Here is a 16842-nt window from a genome sequence, read left to right on the forward strand (position 1 = left end):
TACCCAGAGGATTTTCCTGGGTTTCACATCCTGGAGTAGGAAGCATCTGCAAAGGACAGATGTCAGCGTGTGGCCTTCCCTGGCCATTGTGTATAATTTGCATATCTCTGTGTAGGGAGCATCAGTGGCAGGTCTGCATTATGGAGGTATTATACTCCACTCCAGGCAGGAAGAATTGGAGCAGATAACACATCAGTGGTAATCCCTTTCTCTGCCCTGGAGGATACAGAAAAGCTCTGGTGTGAGTTGAGGCCTGTGGATATTAGAGACTCGCCTGCTATGGTTGCCATAGTGGCTGGATTTTTCCCTCCATGCTATCAGGCAGCTCTTCCCCAGCCTCCCCTCTTTGCCGAGCCCCCTCCCCACCGGAGTTCCCGACTGGAAGAATGTCGAGCTACGGAGGGGCCTCTGGGAAAGATGGGCAGGGAGGCTCGGGCTTGGTGGCTGCCGAGTCCCTAACGACCGACAAGGGGATGGAGGAAGTGATGGTGACCCTCTGTCCCTTCAACAGAAGGGGCTTTCTGTTTCTTAGCACACTTTCCTATAGATTTTCACTTATGACTCTCCCAAGCATCCTGAGAGCTCTTCAGACCTCTGTTTTCAGACACAGGGTCTGTGGGGCAGAAAGGAAGGTGACTTGTTCCTGAAGTCAGTAGCAGGGAGAGAAGGCAGGTGTCCCCATGGGGTGAGGAGGCCACACCTCATGCCTCGCACATAGTGGGCACCTGAGGCATGTTCATCCAGAAAATGAATGGCGGGGACTCAGTGAAAATGGTTGATTTGAGACAAAAGTAGAGTTTTCTGGGTGTGGCTCCCAACTCAGTCTGGTCTCCTTCACTCTTTGACTCTGTTTCTTGTCCTCCTCATAGGGGACAGTCCCTCTTCCTGGCCCTTGCGCCTATTCCATCCTGCAGAACGACCCTCAGAGTTTCTGGAAAAGGAGATGCGGAGCGTCTGCCCTGGGAGTCAGTGTGGCGTGGCGGCAGGCTGGCAAATTCTTAATGGGAAACCTCTTCCTTGGCTCAAGGTGGAGGTTGCTAATTGATCACAGCAGTCTTTCTTCTGCATCCGACTAAATCCTTTTCAGCATGGCATGCCACGCCACCACCAGCAAAGGGCCAAAGTGGCATTTGGATGTCAAATAGCCTTTACCTCGGGTTTAGTAAAAAGAGCATTAGACTGAGCGTCAGAAGACCTAGCTTTGAACCCCGTCCTCTTCATCTTGCTCTGGGAAACTAAGATAATCCCTGGACGTTTTGGAGCCTTGAACTTTATGGTTTCTCAGGTCCCTCACAGCTCTGAAATCCCAGGATTCTGTGGTTCCCTGGCTGGGAGGGAGAGGCTCCTCATCACGTAGCCTGGCCACAGAGGGTAGGATTAACCTCCAGGGTCAGCAGGCTTGCAGAGCTCAGGAAATGCCTCTCTGTGATCTGTATTTGGTCCAGAGACAGGTGGTGCAGCCTGGAGGAGGGGAAGTGTGCTCATAGCCCTGGGGCTGGGGGAAGGGAGGCCTAGCTCAGCTGCCCCCTTTTTTTTTCCCTGATGAAATGAAGGTCTTCAGGCCATGTCCTGGGTGCATTTAGATCTTTAGCAAAGAAGCTGGACCCTGTGAGTTAAGTCTCCCAAGTCAAGTACATCCCGCTAATCCCATCACCCACCTTCTGCGGGGGAAGGAGAGCTGTCAGTGGGGGGTTAGCTGGGAATCAGGTTCTCTCACCCACTTTTCTATAAACTTGGATGAGATGCCTTTCTTTTGGGCCTCTCGAAAGAGCCATTATTTTGGGCCTCTCTTGAGCCATTATTCCCCGTACTTTCTTATTTGGTGGGCGAGTCCAGAAATATTTAGAGGGTCATGAACCTGTTTCTTTGCCATCCAGTCAAAGCAGTGTGAGGGTCATGGAGCATTTCTTCCCATTGTATAGAAGGAGCTACTGAGCCCGGAGAGAATTGCTGGCCGGGCGGTGATTGTGCAGGCTGTTCAGGAGGGAGGCGCCTCCCGTTTCTGTAAGCCCTCAATGCTGCAAGGGAGCCTTAGTCTATCTGTTTGTGTATTTGTGAGGCGCCCGAGAGATTAGCCACCGAGCAGAGGTTTTATTTATGACGGCGCCTAGAATTCCCATCCTGCTGCCATCATTGGTGTTGCCAGGCTCCCAGGGGTGTCTTCAGTCTCCCAAGTAATCTGTGTGTCGGCCGTGTTGGAGGGCAGCGGCTTGCGGAGGACAGCCCTCCAGGAGTGGGATCAGCACAGGGCTCCGACCCGGGGCAGCTTTTCCCAGATGTGGGGCAGAAGCTCCAGCGAACAGGGCTGGGAAAGGCAGTGACTAGGGCATGGGGGTTACGGACGTCTGGGTCTGTGTTACCATCAGAATGCTCTAATTTGGTTACTTGTAATAGAGCAGCTGCGGTAACGTGGCATTCATGACTCCTCTTGATTAAAATGGTCGAAATAGGGACGCCTGGGTGGCTCAGTTGGTTGGACGACTGCCTTCGGCTCAGGTCATGATCCTGGAGTCCTGGGATCGAGTCCCGCATCGGACTCCCAGCTCCATGGGGAGTCTGCTTCTCTCTCTGACCTTCTCCTCGTTCATGCTCTCTCTCACTGTTTCTCTCTCAAGTAAATAAATAAAATCTTAAAAAAAAAAAAAAAAAAAAAAAAAAAATAAAATGGTCGAAATAAGAATTTAACATGGACAAGACCCAGGATGTGAATAATATTCAGGCAGTATTAAGTGGTGTCAACCTAATGTATAATTTTTTTCATTAACTTCCACTTAGTGGACATTTATATTTTAATTTGTCACGCGCTTGGTTCTTGAAAGCTGTCATACTGCCTTCTTTAGGCAAATGTTCCATATATTTTTATTTTTCACTAATTTGGAAAAGATTTCTTATTACTGATTAATGAGGTTTTACTAAGAATAGGATCAAAGCATCAGACTATCTAGAGCTGGAAGGTTCCTTAGAGATTATCGCATATTTTTCATTTTGGAGATGAAAAAAATGACACACACGCCCACAGGTGACCAGTGGTTCCTTTTACGGAAACAGCTTTGTCCCTTCGCGTGAAAGGGCTGCAGGGTGAATAAAAGGGACAGAGATGAAACCTCCAGCCTTTGGTTGAGGGGTGACATACGTAGAAACGTAGCGTCTGTTGAACTCTTACGAAGTGCATGTGTCGATCGCACCAGTACACAGATTTCGAAACAAAGCGTTACCAGCACCCAGAAATCACCCTCCTGCTCCCTTCTCATCACTATTCCCGGGCAAGGGTAGCCACCATCCTGATATTGAATAACATAGCTTTGTTTCTGAGCTGCACATCAGTGGAATCATACAGTGTATGCTCTTCTGTGTCAGGTTTCTTTTCCTCAACATTTTTTTTTTTTTCTACTGTCTTGAGATTCACCCGTGTTGCGGATCATTTGCATTGTTGTATAGTATTCAGCCGTGGACTGAATAGGCCATCATTGATGTAGCTGTTTTACTGCTGGTGGACATTTTGGCAGCTTCTAGACTTTGGTTATTTTTAATCATACTTCTGTGCTGTATGGCTGGTATACATTTCCCATTGAAACTCAGTTTTCTATGTCGACAGTAAAGGGTGGACATGGACTGTGGGAATAGTGCACTTGCGTACGTAGTTCCTCTTTTCCAAAGTGGCTGTGTCTCAGTCTGGAGTCCCAGCAGCCATGGATGAGAGTTCCGGATGGCCTGTATTTATCCCAAGGACTTGGGATTCTCTCTCATTTTTGTTTCAGCCCTTCTGGTAGACATGTGGTAGTTAGTATCTGAGCATGGCTTTTATTTGACTTTGCTGATGATCAGTGGGGTTGAGCAGTAGGAATGGGACTTGGAGCCCCACTGGAACTTCAGCTCTTCCATCAGGATGTTACTGAAGGTGAGTCAGTGAGCACGCGGAGCCACAAAGACATGTTCTGGGGGCAATAAGTCAATGTATCCCTGCAGCCTAGTTTGGGTCAGTCTAGAGTAGGATAGAGCTAGAACAGTCTAGCTTGGGTCAGCCTAGAGTAGGGTAAAGCTAGAGGAGTCTAGCTTGAGTCAGCCTACAGTAGGAAGAGCTAGAGCAGTCTAGCTTGGGTCAGCCTAGAGTAGGAAGAACTAGAGCAGTCTAGCTTGGGTCAGCCTACAGTAGGAAGAGCTAGAGCAGTCTAGCTTGAGTCAGCCTAGAGTAGGATAGAGTAGAGCAGTCTAGCTTGGGTCAGCCTAGAGTAGGATAGAGCTAGGGCAGTCTAACTTGGGTCAGCCTAGAGTATGAAGACCATAAGCCTTGAGGTGGGGGTTGTGTCATGTGCTTCTGCACCCGCCTTCCCCTTTGGTGGCTGGGATAGTGCCAGGCACATAGGGCTCAGTGATCGTGCATATCAGCCTGAGGTGCAGCTGGAGGGCACAATGGAGACAGGCTGGTGTGGCTCTGGGGGCGTAGAGCCCATGGTGGGCTGGATTTGGGGCACGCACAGGCCCCTCCAATGTGGCTCCAAGTCCGGGGAGCTGCTGCCTGAGTGCCTGCCATGAGCGTGGCCACCTTGGGTGTCCTCTGCAAGCTTGCAATGGACGGACTGCGAGCTGCTGGGGACAGATGAAGCTGCAATTCAATGCAATTCAATGCAAGGACCAAGGCCAACTGCACTTCCTCCAGGGGCCTCGACTGGCATCACCCAGGTGGGGGGTGGGGGGAACCTCTTCTGGGCCTGCAGAGTCCCTGTCTGGGGCAGTGTGCTTGCTTGTACTCACCATCCCCTGAGAATCATACCGCTGGCTCCTTTGGGAGCTCTGGGCCTGCTTCTGGTGTGTCGGGTTTTAGGCATGTGCTTTTGGAGAGAGTGAAGTCAGCAGGGATTATAGGCCTTTGTAGATGAAGGCACAGCCTGGGGTGATTCCTTGGTTTGGTCTTCGGGAACCCCAGGGTCCAGGGTGAAGGGGCTGCTGTCATGTCACACATAATGCATCAGAAAACATTACAGGGGCCCAGACTTGGGAGAACCCGCAGCCCCATTTTAGCTCAGTCCCCTGCAAAGCCAGGGAGCGGGGACCATCAACCCTCCTTGACAAAGAGCCATTCAGTCTTTATCATTAAGAAATCTCCTCTCTCTGTGCTGCACCAACTCCTCCCAGATGCTTCAAACCTATTTAGTTGATAAAGTCTTCATAAAATCTTCCCCTCTGGCCTTTTTCTTTCTTTATGCCTCCTTCAATTTAAAGCCAAGAGCCCGTTTGTGTGCTTTCCCAGTCTGCAAGCGCCGGATGCTTCAGGGGCTGGAAGAACAAACCCTGGGCTTGGCCTGAAGTTCCCCAGCATCTAGCACGCGGAGCAGAAAACCGGGACCCCAGTAATGAATCTGGGGGTGGGGTACCAGAGCGTATGAAGGCCTGGAGGGGAGGAGCCAAAGAGGTGACAATTCGCTTACTCTGTCTTTTCCTCCTCCCGCCCATCCCCCTGCCTCTACTGGTGGAGGGCTACCTCCAGTCTCTACCTGCAGGTGTCTCAAGAGGGGTTACAGGGATGGGGAAGAATAGGGTCTGGGGGCAGAGGATCTGAAGCATCTAGACTCTCTTCCCGGGTCAGGTCCTGCCCGTCCAGGAAGCCAAGACAGCTCCCCCATCCCCCACTTCCCTGTGTGTCTCCGTCAGCAAGACCCTTGTGGAGCAAATGAGTGAATGCAAGGTGGGAAGAGGTCTGTTGCCTGGCCCGCCTCCTTTCCTGGCCGGCACTGGCGTGTGGAGGGATGAGCTCAGGTTTGGCCATGACTCAGGAGCCAGGTAGCAGAGAAACATAAGGTGGTGATCTCATGTGGCATTAAATGGAGCTGGGAACACGAAGTGTGTGCATGCTTATCTGCTTGTCATCTCTCTCCTCCTTCCAGAGCCCCTGGCAGGCAGCAGTTGGCCTGGATGGGACTCTCTACGGATGTTGTTGCGAGGAGAAAACTGGCTCCATTTTCCCATGATGACCATTCCAGCTTCTGGACAGGGATGTCGGCGAGGGGCGAAGGCCCTCCACTCACAGGGTGCCTTTGCTCGACGGGGCTCTGTCCTTCCTTTTGGCGAGCAGAAGGTGCTCACAGTGTGTCAGGTGGTTCGGGATGCTCAGGGTGAGCGACAGCTTGGCTGTAGGCCAGGGGAAGTTAGGATGGACCCTGGCCCTCGTGGAGAGGACCCATGGGAGGAGACTTGACTCTAGGAAGTGGGGCTGGAGTGTTCCTGCGTCCTACTGGGAAGACCTTTGGCTTAGAAATGAGAAGCTCTGATTCCTGGTGCAGACATGACTGAGTTTGGTGTCCTGGGAGAAGTCCCTATCCCCGTTCTCAGTTTCCTCATATGTCAGGTGGCTGCGGTGTCCCTGCAGGCGCCCTGCCCTCCCGCCTGCCCAGAACAGCGATAAGGACCATGCAAGTTCACAGTGAGAGTCCGGGGAAAGTGAAAAGTGCTGCTTAAAAGTAATATGAGAGCACTATTAATAATAAATACCGTAAACACTGAGAGCCAGCAGTGTCTGTAGGGTTGTGAGTGATTACAGCTGTAGATGCAGGGGTCAAGGTCATGCATACAGAGCCTGACATTTGTGAGGTTCATCTAGCTCTCTTAGCTCACTGGAGAAGGAAGAGGCATGGCATTAGTTTGGAGGGCCTGATAGAGGAGGCAGTTTTGAATGATATTTGAAGGAAAAAGAAGAATATATCAGGCAGCCTGGTGGGCAAGTGATTTCCTTGAGGCCAGAAGTAATTGGGTCTAGGAAGGTGCCCGTCCTGGAGAGGGGTGGAGATGAAGGATTCTGGGGAGCCTTGAGATGTGCTCCATGCCCTGACTTGGACTACATCCCCTTCAGCCCAGTTGTGGGGTCCTTTCCTCATTTCTAGGAGGCAGTGTGGCAACAGAAGGGCTCTGACTGAGGGCTCAGGATGTCTTGGAGAAGGGGCAAGGTGTCCTGAATATCCTCTCTGTCATTTTCTAACTTCTTCTTTTTTTTTTTTTTTAAGATTTTATTTATTTATTTGACAGACAGAGATCACAAGTAGGCAGAGAGGGAAGCAGAGAGAGAGAGGGAAGCAGGCTTCTTGCTGAGCAGAGAGCCCGATGTGGGGCTCGATCTCAGGACCCTGAGATCATGACCTGAACCAAAGGCGGAGGCTTAACCCACTGAGCCACCCAGGTGCCCCCATTTTCTAACTTCTGTGACCTTGAGTAAGTCCCTTTACTTCTCCAGGGTCCTTGTCCTTCATCTGGGAATCATAGTACCTGTCTCCCAGGGCTGCTGTGAGGATTGAGTGAAGCAGAAGAACAGCCTGGAAATTGCAGGTGCTCAATAAATGTGACTTAAATCTGAATTTCCCTCCCATCCATCTCAGTGACGGTGTTTGCAGGAACATTCTAGAGCCTTCTGGTACATCCTCATTTGGTCCATGCCAGGGCTTAGGGTTTTCCTTCCTTTCTGTGGAGGCAGACCTTACAGTTTGTCCAGTTTCGTACCAGCAAACTGTATTCTTGTGTCATTCCTAACCGTGTCCAGTTTGCATCCATAAATGAGGTAGCACGGAGTTTGTATTTAATGTCCATTTTGGGGGAAAACCTCAAATTTGTAAGCAGAGATGCTTCCCTCCTTGGCATAAACATGGCACTCCGGGAAGCAAGACTGAATCTGTGGGCCTGTGTAGAGGAGAAGAGAGCTCATGGAGTGGGGATCTGCCGGCCGGGGGGAGAGGTCCTGGGTAGGCCGTCTGGCTCCTCCCAGCCTCAGCGCGCATCACCTGCCGAATGAGGCAGACCCACTGGCCAGGCCAAGTAGGAGTGTTGGGGGTGATGACATGGACCCCAGAGTAGAGGAGAAAGGACCGCCTGGTAGTGGCACCTACTGGGAGAGCTTGCAAGTGAGGCTTCCTGGTCACCCTCCCATCATCACCTGTTGGGCAAGGACGCCGAGTCAGACTCTCTCGAGTCTGTTCTGTTTCTAAAGTTCTTTGAGTCATCAAATCATGGGATTGCATCTCCACTTGGATGTCTAACAGACATCTTAATGTATCTAAAAGTACGCTTTCACTCCCTGCTTCCCCACCCCACCCCCAGCCCTGTGTCCTTTATAGAATAAGCAGGATCTGTTTCTCCTACTTCCACGGCCACAGCCTTGGTCCAAGCCATGGCCCGTCCTCTCTTGCTTGGATTATTCTAATAGCTTCCCCCTCGTCTCCTCTGGTGTACCGCTGAGACCTTCCTTGGCCACCCTGCTTAAAATATACGCCCTTCCCCCATGCCCCGTATTCCTGGTCTCCCCATCCATCTTTATTTTCTACATAGCACATCAGACATGTATTACTTCTTTCTTAATTTTCTTTCTTTATTGTCACCCCCTTGTCCTCAAATCAGAATGTGAGCCATAAGAAGAGACTTATTTTTTTTCTTCTGGTTTTATATACTGCCATAAAGCCAGTAACTAGATCACACAGCTAGCTAATCTGTGATCCTTAGAAATGGTTTGTTATCAGTCTGGGAAGTGCTAGCTATGCTCTTGTCAAGTTTTTCTTGATGCCAGCCCAACCCTGTGGCTCCCTCAGCCCTGGACCACCCCATGGCCCCTCCCATTCCTCCCTTCCCCACCAGACTCCTATCTGCGTTGTCAGTTATTCAGCCCTGGGTATCCTATGAGCAGGTCGGGCAGATAAGACTGAGAGCCTGGTTTTATGCTTCTAACCCCCTTTGCCCAGCACCGACTTAAGATGTAATAGAAGGTGCACAGTAAATTCATTATTCATGACCGGCAAGTTTTTTAATGAAACACCATTGGCCAGTGATTAAAGAGGGCACCTGGGTGGTTCAGTGGGTTAAAGCCTCTGCCTTTGGCTCAGGTCATGATCTCAGGGTCCTGGGATCGAGCCCCGTGTCGGGCTCTCTGCTGTGTGAGGAGCCTGCTTCCTCCTCTCTCTCTGCCTGCCTCTCTGCCTGCTTGTGATCTCTGTCAAATAAATAAATAAAATCTTAAAAAAAAATTCCACCCTAGAAATGATCTAGGCCTCTGGAATTTGTGTTGTATAGTCCCGAACAAGGGGTTAGTGACCAAATCATGGTTTGTACTCGTAGGTAGGATGTGGAAGGGCGTGGGTGATGCAGTCTCTGGGGTACATCTCTGGGAGTGCGGCAGCCGGTGATAGGTGCTCCTTGCATCTGCTTCGAGAATGGCCATGGTCCCCAGGGCATCAGGAGTGCACCTCTTTCTTTAAATTTCCTAGAGGATCGAAGTTGCTCCTTGAGATTTTAAAATACGCTGCACGGTCCCGATGGTGTCAGGTAGCTGGTTTATGGGTCCCGTCCTGCTCATGATAACTCAGGCTAAGCTGGATAATAAACGAAAGTGGGACAGAGCCAGAGGATAAATATTGCTACAGGGCATCTCAAGCGGCACAAATCACAGGGAAAGTATCTCCCAGGCTTTTCATTTCTCCTCTTCCTCCCTGGCCCTCTGGCAGCAGCTGGCCGAGTAGGATACATCCATCACAGCAACCCCGCCCACAGCCCGGGCCTCTGCTCTCCGTGCTGTACACTCTGCGGTGGGGGGAGGGAGGCAGGTTGGTCCCTGGGTGCGGGTGCGGCTCTGTGGCCAGGGTGGCCCAGGGGAGTCAGTGTGGACTGGGCCAGGTCTCCCGTCAGTGGCCATTCTCTGATTCAGGTGTTGGACTGCTGTGTAGCTTGGCAAACCTGTTTATCTCTAAAAGGAGAGAATTTTGTAATTGGTTGGTATCTGGAGTGAGCATCTGAGTCACCCAGGGAATTCAGAAGCAGCTCTCTTGAGTCCCACGGTGGGGTAAGGATCAGCACCATGGGAATCTCCTCTTCAGTGTTGTGCATAGAACCTTCCCCTTCCCTGGGCGGTGGTGGGGATGGAGGCTCCTGGTGCCCATGCCTGCTTGGAGCCACTGGCTTCAAGCCAGTTTGTCCAAATGGAGAGGGTGAGATGGGTGACAGGTTAGGTGGGGGAGGGGCTCGTCTGAGCAACCCACTCCTGTACTCCAGCTGTCAGCACTGCCACTTGGTAAGGCTCTCTTCAGCTTGGGCATCGTGTTTGCATTGTAATCAATGTCAACCTGCAAGTATTGATTGAGCCTGCGGGGAATTCAGAGCTGTGGAAAGCACGTAGGCACACAAAGTAACTAAGTGCATGAGGCAGGCGAGTCTATTAAATCAAGAGGGTGGTCTCAGGGAAGGACCTTACCACCCATCCCGGCCCTCCCCTTGCAGACAGGTAGGCGGCATTCTCCGCTTTTGCTCTTGGACCCCATGTCCAACTTCTGTGTGTCTCCACTTCTGCTCTGCCTCCGGATCCCACTTTCCCAGTTTCAGTGCTCCCAGTGTTTCCCCTGAATGTCCTAATAGCTCGCTCTGTAGCACCCCTCCAGGCGCCACCTTCTGCTGCATAGCCGAGTGGCCATGCCCATGGACCGGCTGACTGTGCCTGGTAGCTGTGGGATGTTCCCTTGTCTTGGGTGAATGAGCTTCACGGGTGGCCTCAGGTCTGGGGGGAAGGCCCATACTCTGCGTGGCCTTCCAGGGCCTTCGCAAGGGGCTCAGCCCTGCCTCTGTAGCCCTCACGAGCAGCACACACCTGCACCACAGGGCTGACACTTCTCGATTTGCTGAGTGCTCCCAGTCTTGGGGGCACATCTGCACCAGTGGCTCTCCCCGGGATGGGGACCCCCTCCTCCTCTCTCTATCTGGCAGACTCCTGCTCACCCAGTGGACCCAGCTCGTGCCCCCACTCCCCAGTGGAAGTAGTCCCCTCCGTGGCTGTACCCCATTGGTGTTCTACCACTTGTCACATTCTTATGTTGTTTAATGAGTTTGTTTTATCTTCAGGTTTTTGTTGGTTTCATATATCTTTCCCTCCATCTCTCTCTCTCTGTCTCCTCTTAAAATCTAAGCTTCTGGAGAACAGGGACTGACTATGTATTAAACTGACCCCTTCTGTCAGTGTTTGTGGAATGAATATAGTGGAAAAGACACTGACCGCAGAGTCGAGAAGCGCAGGTTCTCCTATCTGTTCCGTTCCTGCCTCACTAGATGACCATAGCTGAGTCCATTCTTTCCTCTGCAAGCTCATTTTTTCTTGAGTGTTTGCACCTGAATGACTTCTAGGCCGCCTTCCAGTTCTGACGTGCCCTGATTCTGGGCGTTAGGTGATGGAGAGAGGCCTGTGTGTTTGTCTCCACCAGTGTGTGTGTCCTGCCATGCCTGGGCCCTCCTTGGGGTGTCTAGTTCCGGGCCCAGCACCTGGTGGTTCAGCAGTGGTGTTAAATGATGGGGCCGGGGCCTCAGGAGCCTCCTGATTTGGTGGTGTAAGAGCGCTGCCTGGCTCTTGGCCTCTCATCTTTCCTTCCTTGCTTTCAGAAGAGGCGGCCAGGAGCACTCACAAGGCTCTCCCCACCAGCGTGGCACCCTGCATGATGTGATATGTTGGGACGAGCCTCTGACTTCTCATGTGTTCTGCAGACATGAGCCCTACTCAGTGAAGGGTGTCGTGTGTGATGTGCTGGAGTTGGGGCAGCATCTGGTCGAGGCGTGAGACTGGGCAGCAGGATGGTCTCCCAGGACTGAAACCCAAACTGGCTGGGAGGAGCCCAAGAGTGTGGCGTGAGGGAAGCCATCTCCCCGGGCCTTGAGCGCCTTGATGGTAAAAGTATCGGGACGTCCAGGCTCCTGGAGGGAGGTGGGGAGACAGCGAGCCCGAGCAGGAGCGGGAAGGACAGCACCTAGGCAGTGGTGGCCCCGTGAACTGCAGAGTGACCGCCTTGGAGCAGGTACGAGATAGGGCGCTGGTGGATGCTGGGAAGGTCAGAGGCCTGGTCTTGGAAAGCCAAGCTGCTCGAGCTTCCTGTCCCTCTGGGCTAATTTCCCTTAGTGCTTTGTAGACTGGCTTGGAGCGGCCCAGCCTGTCTGACTGTGTTCATGAAAGCCAGGAGGGGGAGCAGCCCCTTTCGGCTGGTCAGCGGGCCCTCCAGTATGAAGGCCCCTGGGTAGCGGGCGGAGTCTCTCTGGCTTTTCCGGTGATTGTAGTCCTCAGTTTCTCCTTCTGTCCTTCTTTGCCCCAGCTCTGAGGCTGGGTGTGAGACCAGCACTGTACCACTGCAGGCAAATGTGTTTATAAATAGAAAGATACTTAACACCGACCCTGGAAGCAAGCAGGGAGGGTTGCTCTGGGCAGCCGTGTTTTAACCAACTGAGCCACCCATGCGTCCCTGCAGCCATGTTTTAAAATGAGCATTGATTTCTGGGAATCTACATGCTGAATATTAAAGAGACCCATGCTGGCTCCCCGGGCTCTGCTCAGTCCTGCGCCTGGTCCTCTCCCCTCACCGGAACACTCACTCCCTGCTCTGGTCCTCAGAGAGCCCCAAGAGCCATGTGCCTGGCATCTGTCTCCCTTCACCTCTAGGGGTATTCTCTGCCTGGCATGCATCTGATCATTGCCCATTTGTCCACATTCACCTCTTAGGAGGCAGGCACTGTGTAGGCTCTGTGATTCAAAGATAAACGAGAAGCACCTCATGGTCTCCCCCGCCCCCACCCGTCTCCACACTCCACATTCTCAGCATTGAGACTCACAGAGCAGTGTGCAGGGCAAGAGTCTTAATATGGGAGCTTCAGGGAACACTGAAGAACATGTCCAGTTTTGCCTGGGGAAGGGAGGGAAGAGTGTCACAGAGAAAACAATGTGGCTTCGAGAGGGGAGTATGCTCCACGCAGGGAACAGAATGTGCAAAGGCACAAGCAGCTGGCACGGCATATAATGGGCATCTCAGCACTGGTACCTGAGTCCTGGGTATTCCTGTGGGTTGCGATGTCCGTGTAATACTCCTGCTCCCTCCTGTGAGCCTCCCATGCTAGTAGAGGACCCACAATGTCTTTGGTTGATTACACTACTTTGTCTCTGGGTCCAATCACAGTGAAAAACTTAGCTTAAAAAAAAGACCAAGTAGTTGCATAACCTCACTGCCACGGAGACTTCCTTTCTTTTCGTTTAGTGACTTGCACTCCATTCTGGGATCTAGTGACGGGGAGGAAGTTATCAGGCCAGTGTTAGAGAAGATCCCAGGAAAACTCGCAGCAGGTATCCCCTCTCTATAGCAGTCCATCCTCGCCGCTCCATCCCCCGACTGCCACTTGGCGGACAATTGTGCATCTTTTAGACCCCACGGAGTTCTGCCCAGTCTTCTCCAGATGGCCTACCACAGCTTTTCTTCAGATGTTCCATGAGAACTGGCTCCATTGATGTGTTTCCGCAGCAGAATGAAATGGGCAGGACTGAGCGTTAGGAAGATGTGGCGCTGTCTTCTGAGGAGAGACCTGGGGAGGAAGGGGAGCCAGGGCCACGTCAATGAGACAGTCACAGGGAGGGGCGGGGCACTAGGGGGAGAGGGAGATCCCAAGGAGATGGGCCATACTCCTGCCCGCACTGGGTAGCTTTGTTTAATTACACATATATATAACCTGATAGTGTAAACAATGATAGGTTGGCCATTTTATTTTGTATTTCCATGACTTCTAGCATTCCCAAGTTGTTGTTGTTGTGTTTTTTACATCTTGGAAGCACAGTTGTGAAATCCCTCATCCTGGAAGTCGTTCACAGTGTGCCCACAGTCCTGGTTGGAGATGTGACCAGCAAGGGTGGGCTGGGTGCCTCCTGGGAGTGTTGGGGGAGTCCTTTGAGGTCTGCCTGGGGAAGGGTCTTGCCTGCAGATCGGAAGCTGCACATGGGCCCAAAGTACGTCTTGCAGCTTGCTTGACTTTCGGGGGTGGCAGGTGCTGTGGGAAGCAGGGAGGTGGTGCCCCCATTTAGCGTTGTGGTCTGGGCTCTGCTTCAGCCTCACCCCACTGCAGACTTCTTTCTCTCTGCCTTTATCCCCCCCCCCCCCCTCTCTCTTTTTTTTTAACCTTTCACTCCTTTTCCTCTCCTCTCCCTATGACATCAGTGTAATATTTGTTGTGCTTGTTTTTCCCTGTTTGCATTTCTGTCTTCAGGGTGCCTGTTGCCCCATAGGGATCAAGAGGTTTCGGACCCTGAGTGCTCCGCCAATGCCTGAAACTCAGGCCTTCAATAAACACAGGCGGTTGTCTTCCTTTCCCTGAGAGTTTAGTTGCCGTTTTCACAAAAAGGGAGATGGCTAGTGTAGAAACATTGATGCTTGGAAAGCAGCATGTCCAGGCCAAGGGCACAGGTTGGAGAGCAGGGCAGGCAGGTGAGGTTTCTGGACAAGTCTGTATCCGCTGCAGAGGGTCTGAGGGACAGTGCTAGAGATACAAGCACGGCTCCCGCTGTCCCCCTTTGTTCCCATCACACATGGGATCTGGTTGCTTGCCCTCTGATGTGGTTTCTCCTGGGAGGCTGGAGGAATGAGATTTATTCGGTAGCTTTTCATGGCAAGGAATGTGTGATTTGAACAATGCTGGGCCCAGGATGCCCCAGATTCCTCAGTCCACGCTGGCATTAGACAGGAACTATTGGGAGCTGGAAATAGGCTGTGGGGCCCCGGGGGTCGGGCCGATTGTTTGTGGCAACCCCACCATCACCATCTCGCCTCATCCTGGAACCATGGATGCCACAGACAGGAAGGCACCTCTCAAAGTCATCTAGGAAGGAAGGGACCGTGCTGCACTCGGCCGCTCAGACTCCAGGTGGGGCCGGGTTCAACCCGCCCAGGGTGGTAGCTGGCACCTGCTTTGGTCACCTGCCCCTGTCCTTAACAGCTCTCTTGGGAGGGCTTCCATTTGCATTTTGAGTCCATTCTTCTCATTCTGCCCGAATGAAGCAAGATAGAGCCCATGGTCCTTTGCACAGAGTCTTCAAATGCAGGAGAGTGTGATGTTTTCCTTCTGTTTTGGAGAACCGGAGGGAGGTGGTGTCCACTTTCGACACATGAGGCAAGACAGCTGAACGGAATTTGTAATGGATGAAATATTGGCTCAATTCGGAATTGGTTTTCTCTAGTTTAATGGGGGTAGGAAGGTACAGTTCTGTGCTGAGCTAACTTCATGCATTTTTTAAGCCAACTTTGTTTCAGTGATCGAGAGAGGAATACATGAATAAAGAGTCCGTATTACGCTGTCCATTTGAGATTTCACGTCCCTCAGAAGTGGGCACTACTCTCCCAGTTTGGTAGGCAAGTAGCCTGGACCCCCATTTCTAGCCAGAGTTCTGCCAGATGACCCAGGGACACATTTTACAATGCCAAGACCTGCCGTGTCTTCTCATGGCACATGTGACATTTTGGCATATTTGAGCACATTTCTGTCTCGAGGGCAAATCGTGTGTGTTTGCCTCAGCGGGGTTAACTTTCCTGACCAGGTGAGGCCCCTGCAGAAAGTAGCCAGTTCTAAACGTCATGCCTGGGAAGCCTCTGTTCTCATGTCCTGCGACCCTCCTGGGCTGGACATGTCAGTACTAAAGATCCAAGTCCACATTTCTCAAACACTGTGACCCAGTCCATGCCCGTGTGCACATGCTACATCTGAAAAAAGAAAAACGTTTCGTGAAATTACCATGTGAGATACATGCCGATATTTTCTGTTTAATTTTTAAAAATACTCTTCCTGACACACTAAACTGATTTCATAACCCTCTAATGAGTGATGACCTACCATTTGGAAAACACTGATCTTGGGAGTCACTATAGATTAAAGCAAATGGAAACAATTAGCAAGTTAATGCATTTGGGTCATGGTCACACATCTAATATGGCTCAGATTCTTTATTTCTTGCGATTGGGTTTCTCTTTTTTTTATTGTCGTTGATGCCTTCAAAGCAGGCACCTGTCCAGGAAGCCTTGGCTTTCACGTGTTTCTTAATAAGGACCCTTGTCAGTCAGTATGTTCACATCATCTTTCTAAAATAAATTTGATGTTACGACACAGGTTTTTACTTAATGGGTTATTTTTCATAATAAAAGTATAAACAGAGCCCTGATTTATGAAACTGCTCATTTACTCAACAGTTTTTGTGGCATGTTTCCAAGGTTGAGTGAATGAGCAAATCCACGAGTTGGAGCCGGGGACTCAGAGGTGTCACCTTCCTGCCCTCGAGGACTCACCCCTGGAGGGCGTGAAAGGCTTGTGCAGGAAGTACGTTGTGAGAAGCACCCCAGCCGAGGGGCTGGCAAAGGCTCAGTCGGAAAGACAGACTCCAGGGAGCCGGGGGGTGGGGCAGCAACCAGACCAGGAAGAGAGGAGGGCTGAGTGGGGTCTTGCGGGATGCACGGGAGTTCGAGTCGCAGGCCTGCTAGGTTGTGGTGAAAGAAATTTGGACTAGAATCAACGAGGTTTTTAAGCTGGAGCAACATAAGCTCAATTTATTTTAGAGAGCTGTTTGTAAGGGCAGATGGAAAAGGCGTTCTGGAAATGGACGTGCTGGGAAGGGGCCACCAGGCGGGAGGGTTTGGTAAGAGTGTTTTGTTGGTTTTAGAAGAAGGAGGTAGTTGAGGAGCTTGGCCAAGGGAATGGCATGAAGAGAAGAAAGGGCCTGGTTTCTGCGGTGTGGGGACGGCTCAGAACTGCAGGGCAAAGAGGTAAAATAACAGAGTCTGAGGAATTGCTCTGGGTTTCTGGATCAAGTGACTAGACTGGTGGTGATACTATGAACAGGGTAAAAAATAGCAAAGGAAGAAGAGGTAGGTAGACAGAAGAGAGGAGAACGAATTTAGATTTGGGCCTGCTGGTTTGCATTCCTAGTGGACACCCCAGTGGAGGTTCCAGTGCTCAGCGGCCCAGGGCAGGGCTCCTGGAGAGAGGGCACGTTCTTTTCCTAGTTTGGCTGTATCCGCCTGGTCTTGTGGTCCAGGATGAATCACC

The 16842-nt window shown here is 51.5% G+C and overlaps 1 protein-coding gene across 3 annotated transcripts in view; it reads left to right on the forward strand.

The window, feature by feature from the left end:
- Positions 1 to 16842, forward strand: part of TSPAN9 (tetraspanin 9) — a 188643-nt gene that overhangs the window by 73691 nt on the left and 98110 nt on the right. The window contains exon 2 of one of the 3 annotated variants that reach the window (XM_059184528.1): positions 7223 to 7314. The exons of the other annotated variants lie outside the window; for them this stretch is intronic. The gene's annotated coding sequence lies outside the window, so the exon portion shown is untranslated. The remainder of the gene's footprint in view (positions 1 to 7222; positions 7315 to 16842) is intronic. 3 annotated transcript variants of the gene reach the window in all.

Source organism: Mustela lutreola, chromosome 8, assembly GCF_030435805.1.
Source record: "Mustela lutreola isolate mMusLut2 chromosome 8, mMusLut2.pri, whole genome shotgun sequence".
In the NCBI taxonomy this organism is placed as follows: domain Eukaryota; kingdom Metazoa; phylum Chordata; class Mammalia; order Carnivora; family Mustelidae; genus Mustela; species Mustela lutreola.